This window comes from Neomonachus schauinslandi, chromosome 5, assembly GCF_002201575.2.
Source record: "Neomonachus schauinslandi chromosome 5, ASM220157v2, whole genome shotgun sequence".
NCBI lineage: Eukaryota > Metazoa > Chordata > Mammalia > Carnivora > Phocidae > Neomonachus > Neomonachus schauinslandi.
The window spans coordinates 45,589,902-45,608,082 of NC_058407.1; the positions used below are offsets into that span (position 1 = coordinate 45,589,902).

Genomic DNA, 18,181 nt, shown 5'->3' on the forward strand with positions numbered 1-18,181 from the left:
TTTCTTTCTTTCTTTCTTTCTTTCTTTCTTTCTTTCTTTCTTTCTTTCTTTCTTTCTTTCTTTCTTTCTTTCTTTCTTTCTTGGTGTGTATGTGGCAAGAATACTTAAGATCTACTCTCTTAACAAATTTCAAGTATATCATAGTCACCTATGGAATGAGAGAGAATATTTGCAAAACATACATCTGACAAAATATATAAGGAACTCATACAACTAAATAGCAACAAAACTTCCAAATAAACCAATTAAAAAATGGTCAAAGGACATGAATAGATATTTTTCTAAAAAAGATATACAAATGGCCTGTAGGTATATGAAAAAGGTGCTCAACATCAGTAATCATCAGGGAAATGCAAATCAAACCCACAATGAGACATCACCTCAGACCCATTAAGGTGGCTATTATCAAAAAGAGAAGAAATAACGAGTGTTGAAGAGAATGTGGAGAAATGGAAACCCTTGTACACTATTGGTGGCAATGTAAATTGGTATAGCTACTATGGAAAACAATATGGCAGTTCCTCAAAATATTAGAAATAGAAATGCCATTTGATCCAGCAATTCCATTTCTGGGTATATATCCAAAGGAAATGAACTTGCTATTCTTTGATTGTGCCAAGATCCTGTGCTAAGCTTTCGGGACTTTGTGTTTGCTGTTCTTTCTGCCAGGAATGCTCTTTCCCCAAATGCAGACTAGGTCTGTCACTCTCTTCATTCCAGTCTCAGCTTAAATGTCTTCTCAGAGAGGCCTTGCCTAACAGGTCACACTGTCTGCTTCAATGTTTTCACTAGAGCCTTAGAGACTCCAGAGACTAGAGTCTGAGGTTGCACATCTATTAATTAATTAATTAATTCATTATTTGTCTCTGCCACTGAATGTGAGTTCCATATAGGCAGGGGCTTTGTCCAGCTTATGGCCACACACCCAGCCTTGTCCACATCAGGTGCTTGATAAATGCTTATTGGTGAATGAATGATTGAATTTACAGTAAAGCCAAAAATGTTATATAGCTCTTTTACTATAAGAAGGAGATATTTATTTTTCAAGTTAGAAGCACAAAGAATCTACTTCTAGCTTTAATATATGCTAAGATCAGGTGAGAAATGGAAATCGCTTATAATAGACACCTCATGGGGAGTAGTATCTGAATAAAGGCTCAACTGGGGGGAAAAAAAAGAATCTCTTCCTAAACTCCTAAAATCTAAATCAGAAGCATACCCTGGACCTGAGGCTTCCTAGGCAGGCAGTCAACATCATCATCACCACATGAACACATGCTTATTGAACAGTGAAAGTGTACCTCTCTTCTAAGGATACTTACGGGCATCAAGAAAGAAACAGGTGGTGCCTGCAAATGAAAATGAGCATGAGAAACTGCATGAAGATTATGGGGACTTCTTGGCTCTAAGTCTCTGCTCAGTCTCATTTTAATCTCCTGAGGATACGACACTGATCACTCATTACCTCTCGAAAATACTCCTCCCACTTGACTTCTATTAAAATACTGAAGTTTCCTGTCATTTGTCTACTGACCTCTTTTTTAAACTAGCTCCTCTTCCTCTGTCTTCCCTGTAAAAATTGATATTCACTAGACTACTACCCTTTGTCTTCTTCTCATTCAATGTCTACCTAGGGGAAGTTACTCATGATGCTGCTGCTGATTCCTTACCATAATGCTCATAACATTGACCCTTCTTTCAATTCCCAGGCCCAAATTTCCCACAGTTACAAGATATCTTTGTGTGGATTTTCCTTTAGGCACCTCAAAATTAGTATGTTTCAAACCAAATCCGTTATATCATTTTTTTCTCCTTTTAGTTTTAGTCCTCTAAAGAGGACTCATTAGTTTTAGTTTCTAGTCCTCTAAGGAGCTGTCTTCTTATCCCACATCTCGCTAGCTGTCTTCTTGTTATTCTCCTCCTACCTTTTTTCTCAGCCACTGCTCAATTCCGACTTTCATCATTTCCCACACTGGGTAGTGCAGTAACTAGCATGGCTTCTCTCCTCATGTCTCTGATGCCATCAATTCATTCCCCAGGAAGTAATGTCCAATTTCTTTATAAAGGCATAGAAATACTCCAAAAATCTGGCCCCAAAATAGCTTTCTTGCCTCATTTGCTTCTACAGTCTCCATACAGCCAACCCCATTAGATGGTTTGGGTCCCTTGAACACTCCCTGTGCCTATTTCCTCTGTGCCCTTAATCGTGCCCTACTCTCAGTCTATGTTCCTTTCCTTGATTCTTCACATTAAGAAATCCCATTCACTGTTTGAGACGCCACTTAAAAATCTACTCTGAAGCTTCTGTCTACCCTTTGAGAGCCCATGCCTCTTTCTCCATTTATTTCATTATTTCTCCCTCTCTAGACTATTAACCCATTGAGATCAGCTGCCTTACTTGTCTCTCTTTATAGCCCTCCTTAGCACCTTCTAGTGTAGTGTCTGGACTATAGAAGACACTCAATAAATCTTTCTTAGTGACATATGTTTTATGTCTTAGGTTGAGAGTAAAGTGCCCATTCTAAGTGATAGATGATAAACAATGGAAGATTCACCCTTCTTGTGTTTGTAGGATGCCATTTATAAGCTCTTCATGTTTATCAAAGTGGTTAATATCTGGGCTATGGAATTTAGCAGATACAGGTTAGGGTACTAGTTATGAAGGATAGACAAGTTACTAACCTTATCTAAGCCTCAATTTATTTATATATAAATTGGGCATAATATTCTTTATCTAATGTAAGGTGGTTGTGAAGATTGATGAAATATGAATGTAAAGTGCTTAGCACAATGTCTCACACATAGTAGGTTTTAAGTAAAAGCTATTTATTGTTATTGTTGTTCCAAGCCTCTAAGCAGTCATGTCCAGTCCTAAAATATCTTCATATTAAATATTAGCTGCAGAGCATGCTTTCCATGTAACTCCTTTATGTGTTTGAAAATAGATTAGACACGTGTCATGATACAAAGTCTTTGGTTATATAATTCCTCAATATATTATCATTCTTGCCTTTTGTCTTCAGTCTTTTGAAAAAGCAAGACAATAAGTATAAACATTAATCGTGGCACAAACAATGCTTGTTAATGATATGAAAACAAAACAATTGTAACCTGATGTGGATTACAAGGATAACCCATTAAAGTCACCAATGTTGTCCTCTTCACTTTCATTTTGAACAACCATTTAAAGCTAGATTAATTTAGAAGGCTGAAATATAATCTTGGTTACAGTTTCTGGCATCTTAAAGCCAAAAATAAAACCACAGTTTAATTGGCCTCCCTGACTTTGGCAATAAATAATATGATAGATTTTACTTAGGAAATTTTGACATTTTCAAAAGAATCATGATTTGTTTTTTAGCAGTCTCTCAAAGACAAAATTTAAACCTAGGAAAGGGTGAGAGAGTGTGTTGGGGGGAGGAAATAATGAGAGAAGTATATATTTGGGCTTAGGACAAGTATAATTTCTGGATAAGAATTTGGACTGAGGTGATGTTTGTGAGGCAATTTAAGCTTCATGAAAGAAAACTGGCATTACAAGCACAGTGTTATTATCTGCATATGTGTTTATGTGGCATCAATCAATATGCTATAAAAAATTAGGAAGAGATATTAAATGGATGTTATTGAACAGGAGGGGTATCAGGTGAACATGCTGAGAACACTGCATCCTGGAGGTTCTAAGGAACTCACAGAGTTGTCTAGCCAAGTCCTCCCCTCTGCCCAGAAGTACACCTAAGGTCTGTGAGGAGATTGCTTATTTTGGCTTATTTAAAGGCTTTCCACAGGTAAAGCCCAGTGATCGATTTCAACGTGTAATAGTCTTTGTGGGGAAAATTGCTTCCATTTCGTGAAAATTCCAGCTCTCTTATTCTTCATCTGTGCATAGCTGCTATTTTTGTACCTCTCATCAGAACACCACTGTCTTTTTGTGGACGCGTTTAACAATTGCTTTTAAAAAGTAACTAGACTTGGGGTGCCTGGGTGGCCCAGTCATTAAGCATCTGCCCTCAGCTCAGGTCATGATCCCAGGGTCCTGGGATTGAGCCCTGCATCGGGCTCCCTGCTCAGCGGGAAGCCTGCTTCTCCCTCTTCCACTTCCCTTGCTTGTGTTCCCTCTCTCACTGTCTCTCTCTCTATCAAATAAAAAAATCTTTAAAAAAAAAAGGTAACTAGACTTATTGTGGTAATCATTTTACAATATACACAAATATTGAATCATTATGTGGTATGCCCAAAACTAATGTAATATGTCAATCATATCTCAATAAAAAGTAATGTATGCAAATGCAAATATTTAAAACAGTATGGAGAGGCGCACATGGAAAAGGGAAGTGTTTCCTTTCCTCATCCTCATCAGACACCTCAAAGAAAACTTTTTGGTCTTAGGACCCTTTTAGATTCTTAAAAGTTTTTGAAGAACCCAAAGAGTATTTGCTAATCTATCAATATTCATCATATTAGAAACTTAAAGAAAATTATAAAATATTTGTCAGTTCATTTAAAAACAGCAGACATACAGACCAATGGAACAGAATAGACAGCCCAGATATGGACCCTCAACTCTATGGTCAAATAATCTTCGACAAAGCAGGAAAAAAATATGCAATGGAAAAAAGACAGTCTCTTCAATAAATGGTGCTGGGAAAATTGGACAGCTATATACAGAAGAATGAAACTCGATCATTCTCTAACACCATACACAAAGATAAACTCAAAATGGGTGAAAGACCTCAATGTGAGACAGGAAACCATCAAAATCCTAGAGGAGAACATAGGCAGTAACCTCTTTGACATCGGCCACAACAACTTCTTTCAGGATACATCTCCAAAGGCCAGTGAAACAAAAGCAAAAATGAACTTTTGGGACTTCATCAAGATAAAAAGCTTCTGCACAGCAAAGGAAACAGTCAACAAAACAAAGAGGCAACCCACGGAATGGGAGAAGATATTTGCAAATGACACTACAGATAAAGGGCTGGTATCCAAGATCTATAAAGAACATCCCAAACTCAACACCCAAAAAACAAATAATCAAGTCAAAAAATGGGCAGAAGACATGAGCAGACATTTCTCCAAAGAAGACATATAAATGGCTAACAGACACATGAAAAAATGTTCATCATCATTAGCCATCAGGGAAATTAAAGTCAAAACCACATTGAGATACCACCTTACACCAGTTAGAATGGCAAAAATTGACAAGGCAAGAAACAACAAATGTTGGAGAGGTTGTGGAGAAAGGGGAACCCTCTTACACTGTTGGTGGGAATGCAAGTTGTTACAGCCACTTTGGAAAACAGTGTGGAGGTGCCTCAAAAAATTAAAAATAGAGCTACCCTATGTCCCAGCAGTTGCACTCCTGGGTATTTACCCCAAAGACACAGATGTAGTGAAAAGAAAGGCCATATGCACTCCAATGTTCATAGTAGCAATATCCGCAATAGCCAAACTGTGGAAAGAGCCGAGATGCCCTTCAACAGATGAATGGATAAAGAAGATGTGGTCCATATATACAATGGAATATTACTAAGCCATCAGAAACGATGAATACCCAACTTTCACATCAACATGGATGGGACTGGAGGAGATTATGCTAAGTGAAATAAGTCAAGCAGAGAAAGTCAATTATCATATGGTTTCACTTATTTGTGGAACATAAGGAATAACATGGAGGACATTAGGAGAAGAAAGGGAAAAATGAAGGGGAGGAAATCGGAGGGAGAGATGAACCATGAGAGACTATGGACTCTAAGAAACAAACTGAGGATGTTAGAGGGGAGGGGGCTTGGGGGATGGGTTAGCCTGGCGATGGGTATTAAGGAGAGCAGGTACTGCATGGAGCACTGGATGTTATACGAAAACAATGAAGCTTGGATCACTACATCAAAATCTAATGATGTATTGTATGGTGACTAACATAACATAATAAAATAAAATTAAAACAAAACAAAACAAAACAAAAAAAACAGCAACAATAAACCCATTGCATATTCACATTTAAAAAATGCCGTTTACCAGAAGATGTGTCCACAGAGCCTAGCACTGTGCCTACAACCAAGTAATTATTCAATAATTCTTGACAATAAATGTATGACCTAAAAGATTTTATTCCAAAGCCTAAGAAGATAATCAATACAGATCTGCCCAAGAAGAGTATATTTTGAGTGACTGTAGGCCAGAATATGTCTTCCACATCTTGACTCTTCCTTCAACACATAGCTATAACTCCTCCGGTCTCTATCCAGACCTTCATGTTACTCTCACTCGGTTAAGCCAATAGCAGCCTTCAAACCAAAAATATGAACGCTAATTGTGAAAAGCTAATATTCTTTCATTCAACAAATATGCATCATGTGCTTCATACATGAGGCATGGTGCTAAACTCTGGAGGTACACAAATGGACAAAACCGACACTACTATTCCACTCCTCCTATCCTAGTGGAACGAAACCAATGAATAAATATCTAAAATATTAAAAAATAAAATGCCATTTAATGAAAAATGTTGAAAGAGATTTTCCATGGTAGTGAGAAGAGCGGCTTTGTTCTATGTTTTTTGTAAATCTCTTTAATGCCTGAATTAACACACAACAAGAGGATGCTCATCTGTCATTCTGTGTTCAAACTGTGGCACTATTATACATCATGTAGCCTCTAGAAAACATCACTGTACAGATGACAAGGTGAGACTGAAAAAGGCCAATAACATTTTGGTATTATTATGAAGAAAGTTTTGACCTTGTAGTTCCCCTAAAAGTGTGGACTCACCTGGGTTCTGGGACATATTTGGAGCGTCACTGCCTCAGACAAAATAATTTTGGACCATTTCCGGGTTTGTCTTTTCTGATTATTACAACCGTAATGTTAAATATTATGCTTATACCTCTTGCTTACTTTCTGCTTAAATTCCTATCTAATTGCTTCCTATTCTGTAAGCTGTCTCCTAATAAATGTTGGACATTCCTCTTTCCTTCCAGCTATGTGAATGAATACTTTGGTGTGCTTCCATGTCCCTCACCTCCATCTCTTCTTCTTCCTTTCTCTTTTCAAAACCTGCCAACTCTACCAGCGCTTTACATGATTAAGTTTTCCAGCATTTGGATTCTTTGCCATTGCTATAAATAGAGCTTCCATGCTGTAAATGAAGGCTTTCCATTTCTGTAAATTGGATTTAAAATGGAAAATGTGATAATTGTGTAAATATTTCTATGTGTAAAAATCCATAGAAAAAGAAATAGAATCTTACATCTCTAAATCTGTAATGTTTAGAAGAAGATGTTCCAGCATAAAAGTCAAATAAGTTCTTTTCTCAGATGCCTATTGCCCAAAACAATGACATTGCAGTATGCTTCTTATTTGGACCATATATTTCTTGTACAGTTTTTTTATTCTTCTTAGAGTTCTAATTACCTTTGTGGGGTTTTTTTCTCCAGAAAGAACTTGTGTGCCTTAAAAAAAAAAAAATTATGTTCCTAAGATAATTCAGTTTCTTAATTATACTACTTGCCAGATGCATCAGTACGTGTCATAGGACTGCTGCCGAGGCATAATTCTGGGTTCTCTTGGATCTTATGTCTTTCTTTTTGTTGTTTCCTTGTTAATTTAACTGTAGTGCATCTTCAGGTAATTTTTTTTTTTTACAGTAAGGGAGATAAACACACTGATTATCTGTATGTACAAAAAATATCTTTATAATTTCTACACATTTGACTGAAAATTTGGCTAGGTCCAGAATTCTGAGTTGAAAAAATTTCCTCTGCTATCTATGAAGACATTGTTTCATTAGTTTCCAACATTCAGTGTGGCTGATACGAAATGTGATACTAACCTGATTTTTCTTATTTATGGATAACTTCTTTGTTCCCGTGAATACTTTCTGGTAGTTTTCTTTGTCTTCCATTCTGAAGTTCTGTGAGTATGTGCTCAAGTATGGGTGTGATTTTGTTTATCCTGCTTTGACGTTTTAATTTGAAGACTTCTGTTTTCAGAAGTGATCCTGGAGTCCCGGGATCGAGCCCCACATTGGGCTCCCTGCTCAGCAGGGAGTCTGCTTCTCCTCCCTCTGCTCCCTCCCACCCCTCACCGTTCATGGTGGCTCTCTCGCTCTCTCTCTCTCACTCCCTCTCTCAAATAAATAAATAAAATCTTTAAAAGAATATTATTGTTTATATTATTATTATTTCCCTTCTCAGTTTTATTTTTTCTCTGTTTCTGGAGCTTTTAACAGGAAATTGGGTATCCTTGATTGATTCTTTATTTTTTATCAACTTTTTCTTCCAACTTTCTATTGAAAATTTATTTTGGCTTTTCTTTTTTTTTAAGATTTTATTTATTTGAGAGAGAGTGAGAGAGAGAGTACAAGGGGGGTGAGGGGCAGAGGGAGAGGAAGAAGCAGGCTCCCAGCTGAGCAGGGAGCCCAATGCGGGACTCTGATACCAGGACTCTGGGATCACGACCTGAGCCGAAGGCAGACGCTTAACTGACTAAGCCACCCAGGGGCCCCTTATTTTGGCTTTTCAATCGTTATTTTCCAAGAGCTCTTTCTTTCTCCTTATTCTTTTTAAAAATTTTCTTTATGTATTATGAAAATCTTCCTTAATATCTTTGATGATATTAATTAAAATTTCTCTTGATTGGATCAGAATTATTTTTGTTTCTTCTGGGGTCAGTTCTATTTGTTCAGCTTGTTCCTTCTCTTTGATGTTGCCGATCTTCCTCAAATGTCTGATGACCTTGGTTTACTATACATATTTGTGAATGAAGAATGAGGTTGATTCATACAGAAAAGTGCTTTGTTGTTCACCTGACTTTACCAGCCTGTGTCCTGAATGAGAGTTGACTGTGTTCTGTGTAACATGGACAGCTTATTGGCTGCTCTGTCTCACTCTAGGCTGTATAGGCTTGGGACAGGAAGGCAGAATTCCTCCTCCTCCAGTCTCACACAAGACTTGCCAAAACAATGAAGGCCCTACTATGTGGCTCCAGTCCCTTACTTGGAAGCCCTAATCCTTCAAGGCAGATAGCTCACTTTCTTCACAACATAATTTCTTGCTTTAGTTTGGGTGCATATGACCCTCCTGCATATGAAGGCGTGGGAAAGTCAGCCAATGTAGGTATTCAGCAAACAGATCGTCAACCAATTGCCCTGTTTTCTCTCTTTCTTTCTTCTTATTCTCTCTGTTTATTCTTACTTCTGCTCTCTCTTTATCTGCTGCCTGGATTGGGATAGGGCTGGGAGAGCTCAGCAATGACGTCTTCTCTTGTGGATCTCCAGGGTTGTATGACCAATGTTCATCAGTACACTTCTGACCCCAGTTAAATGAGGTGGTCATTAGGTTACCTTTTAGCCTGGTTCAAATAACAGGTCTGGTCAATTCTCATTCTCTGCTTATACCTGGAGAAGATAGGTTTAGGGTCTCATGACACCCAGATGGGAATGGAGGCAAGCACATCTAACTGACGAATTAATTGGTGAAACATCCTGCTGAAGAATTCTTAAATGGCCTGCTTTTTTTTAAAATTTAATTTATTTATTTGAGATAGAGAATGAGACAGAGAGCATGAGAGAGGGGAGGGTCAGAGGGAGAAGCAGACTCCCCACTGAGCAGGGAGCCCGATGCGGGACTCGATCCTGGGACTCCAGGATCATGACCTGAGCCGAAGGTAGTTGCTTAACCAACTGAGCCACCCAGGCGCCCTGGCCTGCTTTTTTATGTTTCAAACATTATCCGAGGAAACCTGACACACAGACTTTCAACCTTGGCTCAGTTAGAGGGTGTTGTGGAGTTACCTAGAGGCACAGGGAAGGAACAACTTGACTCAATGAATGCACGTGTTACATTTTTATAGCAACCTTTTAAAATGACCCTCTCACTGATGTACACAAGCCTTTATGAACAAAATATGAATAGTTGCCCAATGATATTTTTAGGAAGCATTTAGTGAGTGCCAGAATGCCTACAGGACACTGAAGGGAGAATAACAAACGCTGCATTTTATTGATGTCAGCAATAACTTGTAAACCTCAGACATGACTTCACAGCCAGAGATTGCTTCACTGCCCAGAATGAAAAGCCATTTTCAAGGGAACTCCTGGCATCACTTTTAAGAGCACTTTGTGCCTGGCCATACCACCAGGCTTCGTGTGAAGGGCCGTGGAGCTGCAGCTGGTGAGTACATAAGCCTCTGACTTCTGAAGGTCTGAGTCCATAACTTAGCCTTGCTTTGGCCACAAGAAAACATTTACTTGGTTCATTCTCTCCCTGCTTAGCCTCATTAGAAAACCACCGCACCATGTGGCTCGGTTTGTTCCAGCTGGCAGTGTCTAGCGAAGACGAGGCCAGGGGTTGGGTAAACAGGGCCTGGCGAGGTATGCTGGCTCTTCTGAGTGGAATTCTGCCTTCCACCTGCCTGGGCTTGAGCTTTCTTCAGGCCACATACTATTAATTCTTCTCGGTCATGAACATTACATCCATGTCAGACTTCTGTTTTATCTTAAAACGAATGCATTAAGTGTTTGCTCTTCTGAAGCTGGAATCAGTAAAGATTTGAAACATGAGATGGATTGATAAGAACTGACTGGTAACACTAGTGACTGGGACAGGGTTCTATTTTTGAAAACATTTTGTTTTCATCTCGCCAGGATACTCAGGGACTCCCTAGTGTGTTACTGTAATTCTTTTTTTTGGTGGACTGGAAGTAAGGTGTGCGTGTTTCAGGTTTTCCATCTGAGGCTTTAAAAATATCGGGAAAAGTACAAGTGTTTGCAATAGCTTTAAGGAAAAACAGGTGTTACCAGTTCTATAGGATGGAGAGATAGTGACAAGTTCTGCCCTTTCTGCACCATGAATCCCAAGGAACTTCTTGATCCAATAACAGTATGAATCTAGCAAAGTTTCAGATCCGAGCAGAAAGTTCCTGAATGGGCTTTTCTGCTGCTCTATGGCAGAGCCCCCTCTCAAGTCCAAGCAGTTCCTCACTTTCTGTCCTCTCGTGGCCACCATCAGACACGCCATCTGCTCTTGCCTCTGCCCAACTTGCCTGCTGCTCTCAGGCATTAGCACACTGGCCCTTTCAGTTTTAAAGGGGTCTTCAAATTAGCCTCGACCTCCACGTGCTTTATAGGAATTTAAAATCTCTTTCTGAACATGGTGTAGTAATTTAATACATTGTCATGAAGTCAGACCAAAGAGCCAGTGATGAGGAAACCTTTTCAAATTTTGGGAAAAATTAATTTCAACATTTTAAAGTAATACCACCTGATTGTCCCTAGACAGACAGGTTTTTAAGGTGAGGTGTAACTGACCTGTCATTCACTGTGTTGCTCCAATTCTGCCATTTGGAAGGGAGAGTGAAAATATTTAAGAAGCCAAAACAGAAGAGGAAAAAACCCACACACATTCCAACTTAAAGGATACAGAATCTCTGAGGCTATATTCTGTGATCTACTAGAAGCAAAGAAGTAAAGATATAAAGTGTGTTTCTACCAGAAATCTAAAAGATGAAAGTGCTTTTGAAGAGGCTTGGTCTCTAAATGATATTTTCAAATTCTTATAGCAGAGTAGAGGGGAGACTGGAGAAGGGGCACAATCAGAGTTAAATCTCACTTCTTTCCTTGAAACTCTTGTCACCAGAGAGCCCCCAGGGATTGCCACCCTTCCCTTTTTGAATTTAGAACTCTACCTCATGCTTATTCAAAAAAATATTTATTGAGCACCATCTATTTACCAGCTACTGGTCTAAGTGTTGGAGACACAGTGATAAATAAAGCAGCTTTGGTGTCAGCTTGCAAGAAGCTTGTGTACTAGTGGAAGAGACAGTCTGTGTACTGAGTTTCACCCTACATGCCACAGTTTCACAAATGTTGTTAGAAGAGATGAGATGCTCGGGTCTGAGATGAAGGACGGTTTATGACTCATAGTAACAGCAGTAATGGCAGTTGCCAGAGAGTTAGCATTTATGTGCTAGTTCTCCAAGCCCCAATTCCCGCAGGGTGAATGTGAAGAGAGTCAGATGATACCTGCCTATGCAGAAGAGGAATGCTCCTATTTAGGAGTTTAGGAACCTGAATCCATAATAATGGGCAGCAAGCCTGCCTGTGCTTTGTTTTGGAGAGAGACATTATTTTTATTACGCTGGACAGTAAACATACCTGTCCTTTCCTGCAGAGGGAGACCCTATCTCTGTCTTTCAAGACTGTTCATTATACAAACATCCTTGAGAAGGTGGTCTGGAACAAAGAGCAGCCAGTACCTCATTTGCAAGACATGCAGAAACAGGAGAGATCCGTGGAAAATTCTTTTCCAACAGTTCAAAGCAATGGCTTATTTTGTCGAGTAGAGACAGCTCTGCCTACAGGAGTGAGAAGTAATTTTTTTCACATGCTGCCTTCTGGGGCTTATGGATGTGACCACAATACTAAAAAGGGCATGTCTTCGGGTGGGATAGAGGAGGAGCAGAGCTGAGCCAAGGAAATCTCTGATGTGACAATTCAGTTGGCAGCTCCTAGAAACCTAACAGTCCTATGACAACATGAAACATTAGCTACGCATCTCATGGTTAGAAGTGTTGGGCTACCAGGGTGACCAGGCATCCACCCGGGGGTGGGGGGTGGGAGGTGAGGGTGGGGGGTGGGGGGAGGTGAGCCACTTGGAGGAGAAATGAGAGCCAGTCATGGAATAATTGTATTTTAAAAAAACCCTGTTTTTGAAGTGAATTAGCCTAAATAAGTGTCTCATGTTGGCCAGGATTTATTTTATTTAAGCCTGATATACAGGAATTTAGAAACAACCATATGGATTTTCTTGAAGGTTGGTAAAAACAAAATGTGCTTCTAAGCTGTCTGCCAACTTTCAGCCTTAGTTAATTTTTATGGATGTTTTAAACTCCTAAAAAACAAATGTATAATAGAAGTGCTAATACAGAAACAGATTTAACTATAAAAACATGCAGTGGAAGCTGAAATATATATCATAGAATTTTTGCAGGAAAAATTTGATAAAGGTGTATTTGGTATAATAATAAATTCGAAGCCATCGCAAGATGTAGTAAAAATAAGAAAATAATTATTGTTGGTGGGAAGAATGTATAAAATGAATTAAAAAGTCTCTTAACCAGAAATTCAAGAATACGTGGCGTATATTTCCTGAAATGCTCAGTGCATATCTGTCTGGACTAACTGACCTAATGCAAACTGTCTTTGAATTTTTGGACCTCCTGTCTGAATTCTTCCTTACTAATAGTGTTAAAATAGTAGCTGGAAAACTAATTCTCTAGGCTGCCTAGGAGAAAAGCTATTGTGCATTTAATTAGTCTTATTTAAATTTAAATTTTAATCCCTCTTCTCTACACTCCCTGTGCCAATGCTTGCCATATGTATGCTGGGAAAGAGTATTGGTATTAACTTTTTTTTAAGTTTTACCATGTTCTTTTGTATACATTGTTGTGTTTGACCCCATTTAGTCCTAACAATTACGCTTTGCATAGAGGAATTATTATACTTTTTACAGATGAAGAAACTGAGACAGTGAAAAGTCAGTGATTGTCTAGACCCAGATAGCCAGTGAGAGCACAGAACAATGGATTGTCAAAAAATACGATTGATTTGGTTCTTCCTGAAACAACAAAGTTATGTAAACACCTTATTTACTTGGCGGGATGGGAATTTCTAGTTTAGATTACCATGATAATGGAACTACCTCCATTAAAAAATAATAAAAATATATAGATACACAACAACAACAACAACAACAACAGCACACACGTGCACACGCACACACACACACACAATGTTTTCTGTGGTTCAGTTTTGAATTAGACCAGTTTTGCCAATGCTTCAGAAATGAAAGAAGAAAGAAAATTTAAGGAAAAAAAGGATGCCAGGCAATGCCTGAGATTCTTTTTGGACCTTATCTTCTGGCAAATGATAACCTCAGGAGTAGGATCAGAACTGCTGGAAGATTTAGGATTCAAACAGCAACTTTATTTTAAGAAATTATACATTCTATTTGGTTGAAAAATTATGGAGTAAACTTTAAGAATTCATTTACTTAATAAGTGTAGTTTAAGAAAGAAAATGTTTTTAATAAGGAGATCAATTTTAACTACTCAGGAGACAGTAGATACATGAAAACAAATTTAATTCTAGTCCATACAATTTTGAATTACTTCACTTTCCGGTTTAAAGATAAATAAACTTTAGGGCTGGTGTAGTACTAAATATAATGGCAACTGACATTTTCATGGTGAAGAAAACTTCACCATCAAATGGGTATTAAGTTCAGCAATAACTTAACAAATAGAATTAGAAAACTGTGTCTATATTAACATAATCATGAAGTTTTTGATCTTTATGCAAAAAAAATTGAAATCAAAAGGGAAATGATATAACTGCTCTAACTCTTTTTATGCACAGAGAATAATGACAGTCATAAAACACAAAATAATATGAGACCACGGAGATCCATTCAGCCTATGTTTCTATTTCTGATAGTGACCAAGGGATATATTTGCAAAATCCATTGTTTCCTGCAATGGCTGTGGTAAACTTTTAAATGAAAGCCCCTGCTCCCCACCATTTCCTTAACCCCTCCCTCCATATGCAGATATAGATAGATAAGTTTAAAAGGAATCATTTGCCTTATCCTGAAAACTTGTTCTGGGAAAAAGTAGAAGGAAGTTGAAATTTTTTTTTTTTTAAAGATTTTATTTATTTGAGAGAGAGAGTGAGAGAGAGAAAGAGCACAAGAGGGGGGAGCGGGAGAGGGAGAAGCAGACTCCCTGCTGAGCAGGGAGCCTGATGCGGGACTCGATCCAGGGACTCCAGGATCATGACCTGAGCCGAAGGCAGTCGCTTAACCAACTGAGCCACCCAGGCGCCCAGAAGTTGAAATTTAATAAGGCTTATGGGATTTTTCCAAAGTTCAAAATACTACTGTGGCTACTTGTGTGGTTCCCTGCCCCCAAATACATGCTCTACCAGATACTCGAGTGCTTAAAATTTCACAATGGATTTATCACTTTGGGGTTTAAAATGTCTTTGGGTCATTGAGAATCTCTCTGGGAGTGATAACACCCAGTAAGACACATAGTGAGTGTCCAATAAATGTTTTTAAATGGAAACTTTATTATCTTCTTATGGGGCTTAGTTGACAGCCAAGTGAGGTTAAATTAGATCCTCAGTTAAGAGAAGGGGAGCAAATAGAGAGTACTTCAGAGGCCAGGAGTGAGGAAAAGGAAAATGAAAAGAGAGCACACAAAAAACTTTGTTCAGTTTATAGATTCACTGAGGCTTTGTCTTTCCCATAAATAGTTTGCCAGAACTTACCTTCTCTTCCCTTTATTCTTCCTCATTTACTGATTTTTTCCTTTCAGATCCTCCTTTTCCTTTCCTTTTCTTCCTCATCTGTCTACTCCCAAAATGGATTTAAAGGTGTACTAAAAACATTATTAGAATCATAGTTATCATGAAGCATGAGTAATTTGTGCAGATGATAAATTAGAATTATTTCATTGGGCTATGCATTAAGTCAGAAATTTTTCTTCTACATATTTCTGTATCTTTATTATGCTTATTTGCACTGCTCTTCAGGATATTTAGGGACATCAAACACATTTGAAAATAGTGTGCATTTTACTCTGTGGAATTCACAAATGAGCAGCAAACTTGCCTTACTACTTTTAAAAAACACCAAGAGTTAGCATAGTTAACATGAGATAAATATTTATTGAATGTCAAAGGATGGTGAGATCACTACTTAATATCCTAAATAAAAATACAATACTGAGTTTATTTCTTATAATAAAGGAAGTCTATACCAATTGCACATAGTGTCTCTGAAAAGAGTAGACTGCTGATCTTGTGTAGGGTTTTTGAACACCATGGGGTTCAGGGATTGGCATACTTTGAGAGGCGTAAGTGGGTTGAAATATCTGTTTCAGCATGATTATTTAGGTGAGATGGTTGTTGATTGGTTGGCATTCAGAGGCATGTTTCTTGGAGCAAATCTGTGTCTCACTGGCTGACTTTCAGAAGTGAGGAACCGTTATTGAGGCAAAATCGTCAGTGATCAATTGAGTAGATTTAAAAGTGGTTCTGATGGCTATTTGCTACTATGGCTACTATGGCTAAAGAACAATCATTCTTTTCCCTAAGATTGTGTGAACATTTTTATTTGCACTCCCACATTTTGGTCCTTATCCAGATAAAGCTGCAGGAAGATTGCCAAGATACTCACTACTGTTGTTTATTCTCATGAAGATGAGATTTCATCATTGATCAGTGTGTTTTCATCCTGTTGTCAATTTTGAATCATTTGTTAAATCATCTGTTTGGATAATGGCTGTGCAGAATCATTCAAGACAGTGGACAACAAATATTGAATAACTGTGACACAAACGAGTATAACTGGAAGTGTTATAAAAAAGGCCTAGAAGACACCGTGGAACCACGACGTAAGATTTCTTAGAGCTGGTCAGGGAGACTAACTTCCTGAGTCTAATTTAGAAAATCAAGATACCTTTTCTTTTAGCTTAGATACAGATTGTTCCATCTCATCTGTAGCATTAATCCAGGTATAACAGGAAGTAGAAACAATAGTGTAGAATTCCCCCAGTTGACCAAAATAAATAAGTAAATAAATCAATAAACACACACATGCACATTAATAAATAAAATCCAGGGCTGTTGTATTGAGTTAAGGAATCAAATAGGTTTATTGTGTCCTCCTTGTCTGGGCTTATTTGTCACTATGAAAGTGAGGAAACAAATATTTTTGGTGACTACACCAAGTTGCCTAGCTGCTATTGATGGAGTTATTATCAGGAGAGTTATTTATTTTCTCTGTTATTACTTGCTATATGTTTATTAAAAATACAGTAGAGACTAAATAGATATACTAGTCTGATTTAAAACAAAAAGAAAAAATTATATAATATGAGGTATGATAAAAGAAAATAACTATAGATGATACTGAGATTAATAAAATTTTAAGAATGTTATGTACAACTGTCTGTTTATAAATTAGAAATGTTTTTTAATTTGAGTATAGTTGGTGCACAATGTTACATTAGTTTCAAGTATACAGCATAATGATTCAACAACTCTATACATTATGCTATGCTTAATTAGAAATTTTATTATATAATTTGTTAGATAATTTATCAAGCAAAATATAAATACCAGATTTTACCCCAGAAAAGATAGAAAACCTAAAAAGACCAATTGCTGTAGAAGAAATTAGAAATGTTGTTATACAAATGTTGTTGCAGAACACTCAGTATTTTAAAACACATGAGACCCAGATGGTTTTACATCTGTGTTCTAGGTAACATTCAGGGTCTTTTGAGGTAATATTCAAAAAGAGGTAATCCACACATAATACAATTATTCAAGATTATGGGAAAGCTACACACACCATTTACAAAGCTAGCATAACCTTAGTATCAAACTCAACACTTAAAATATAAAAATTATAGACCTAGATCTATATAGGCAAATCAAATTTACCAGTGTATTAAGAGAATAATATATGAAGTAAGTTTTGTTCCAGGAATGCAAGGATAGTTCAACTAAAAAATGCCAGTTCATTATCAAATGAAAGAAGAAAAAAAGCATTATCATTCTATCAATTCTGTCTAAAAACAGAAAGTTAAATCAAAGTTATAGTTAACTTCATTCCTAATAAAAATGCTAAGAAAAATAGTGACAGAGAAAACTATCACAACACGATAAAGACCCCTTATCAAAAAGTTCAATAGCATGCTTCTTAGTAAAGTATTAGAGTTATTCCCATTAAAAGTAACTAACACTATAGGATACTCAACTTTCCTCATTATTAAATCCTCTTTTGGAGGTTCTAGATTAAGCCATGAGACAAGAAAAAAAATAAATGGCATAAATATTAAGAGAGGCAAATATGTTTATTTGCATGTAATCCAAGTGATTCTACTAAAGATAATAAGATCTGGTAAAGTAGCTGAATATAAGATTAGCATAAAAACAGATCAATTGCTCTTCTTTATATTAGTAATCAGAATGAAAGGGATGCATTTTTTTTAATTTTTTTATTTTTATTTTTTAAAGATTTTATTTATTTATTTGACAGAGAGAGACACAGTGAGAGAGGAGCACAGACAGGGGGAGTGGGAGAGGGAGAGGCAGGCTTCCCGCTGAACCGGG

At 37.4% G+C, this 18,181-nt stretch overlaps 1 long non-coding RNA gene across 1 annotated transcript in view; it reads left to right on the plus strand.

Moving 5' to 3' along the window:
* Positions 1–10,059: 10,059 nt before the first annotated feature.
* The window catches only part of LOC110570544, a 47,600-nt gene continuing 39,478 nt past the window's right edge, over positions 10,060–18,181 (plus strand). Inside the window, exon 1 of the long non-coding RNA XR_002479732.1 lies at positions 10,060–10,172. This is a non-coding gene — a long non-coding RNA (uncharacterized LOC110570544). The remainder of the gene's footprint in view (positions 10,173–18,181) is intronic.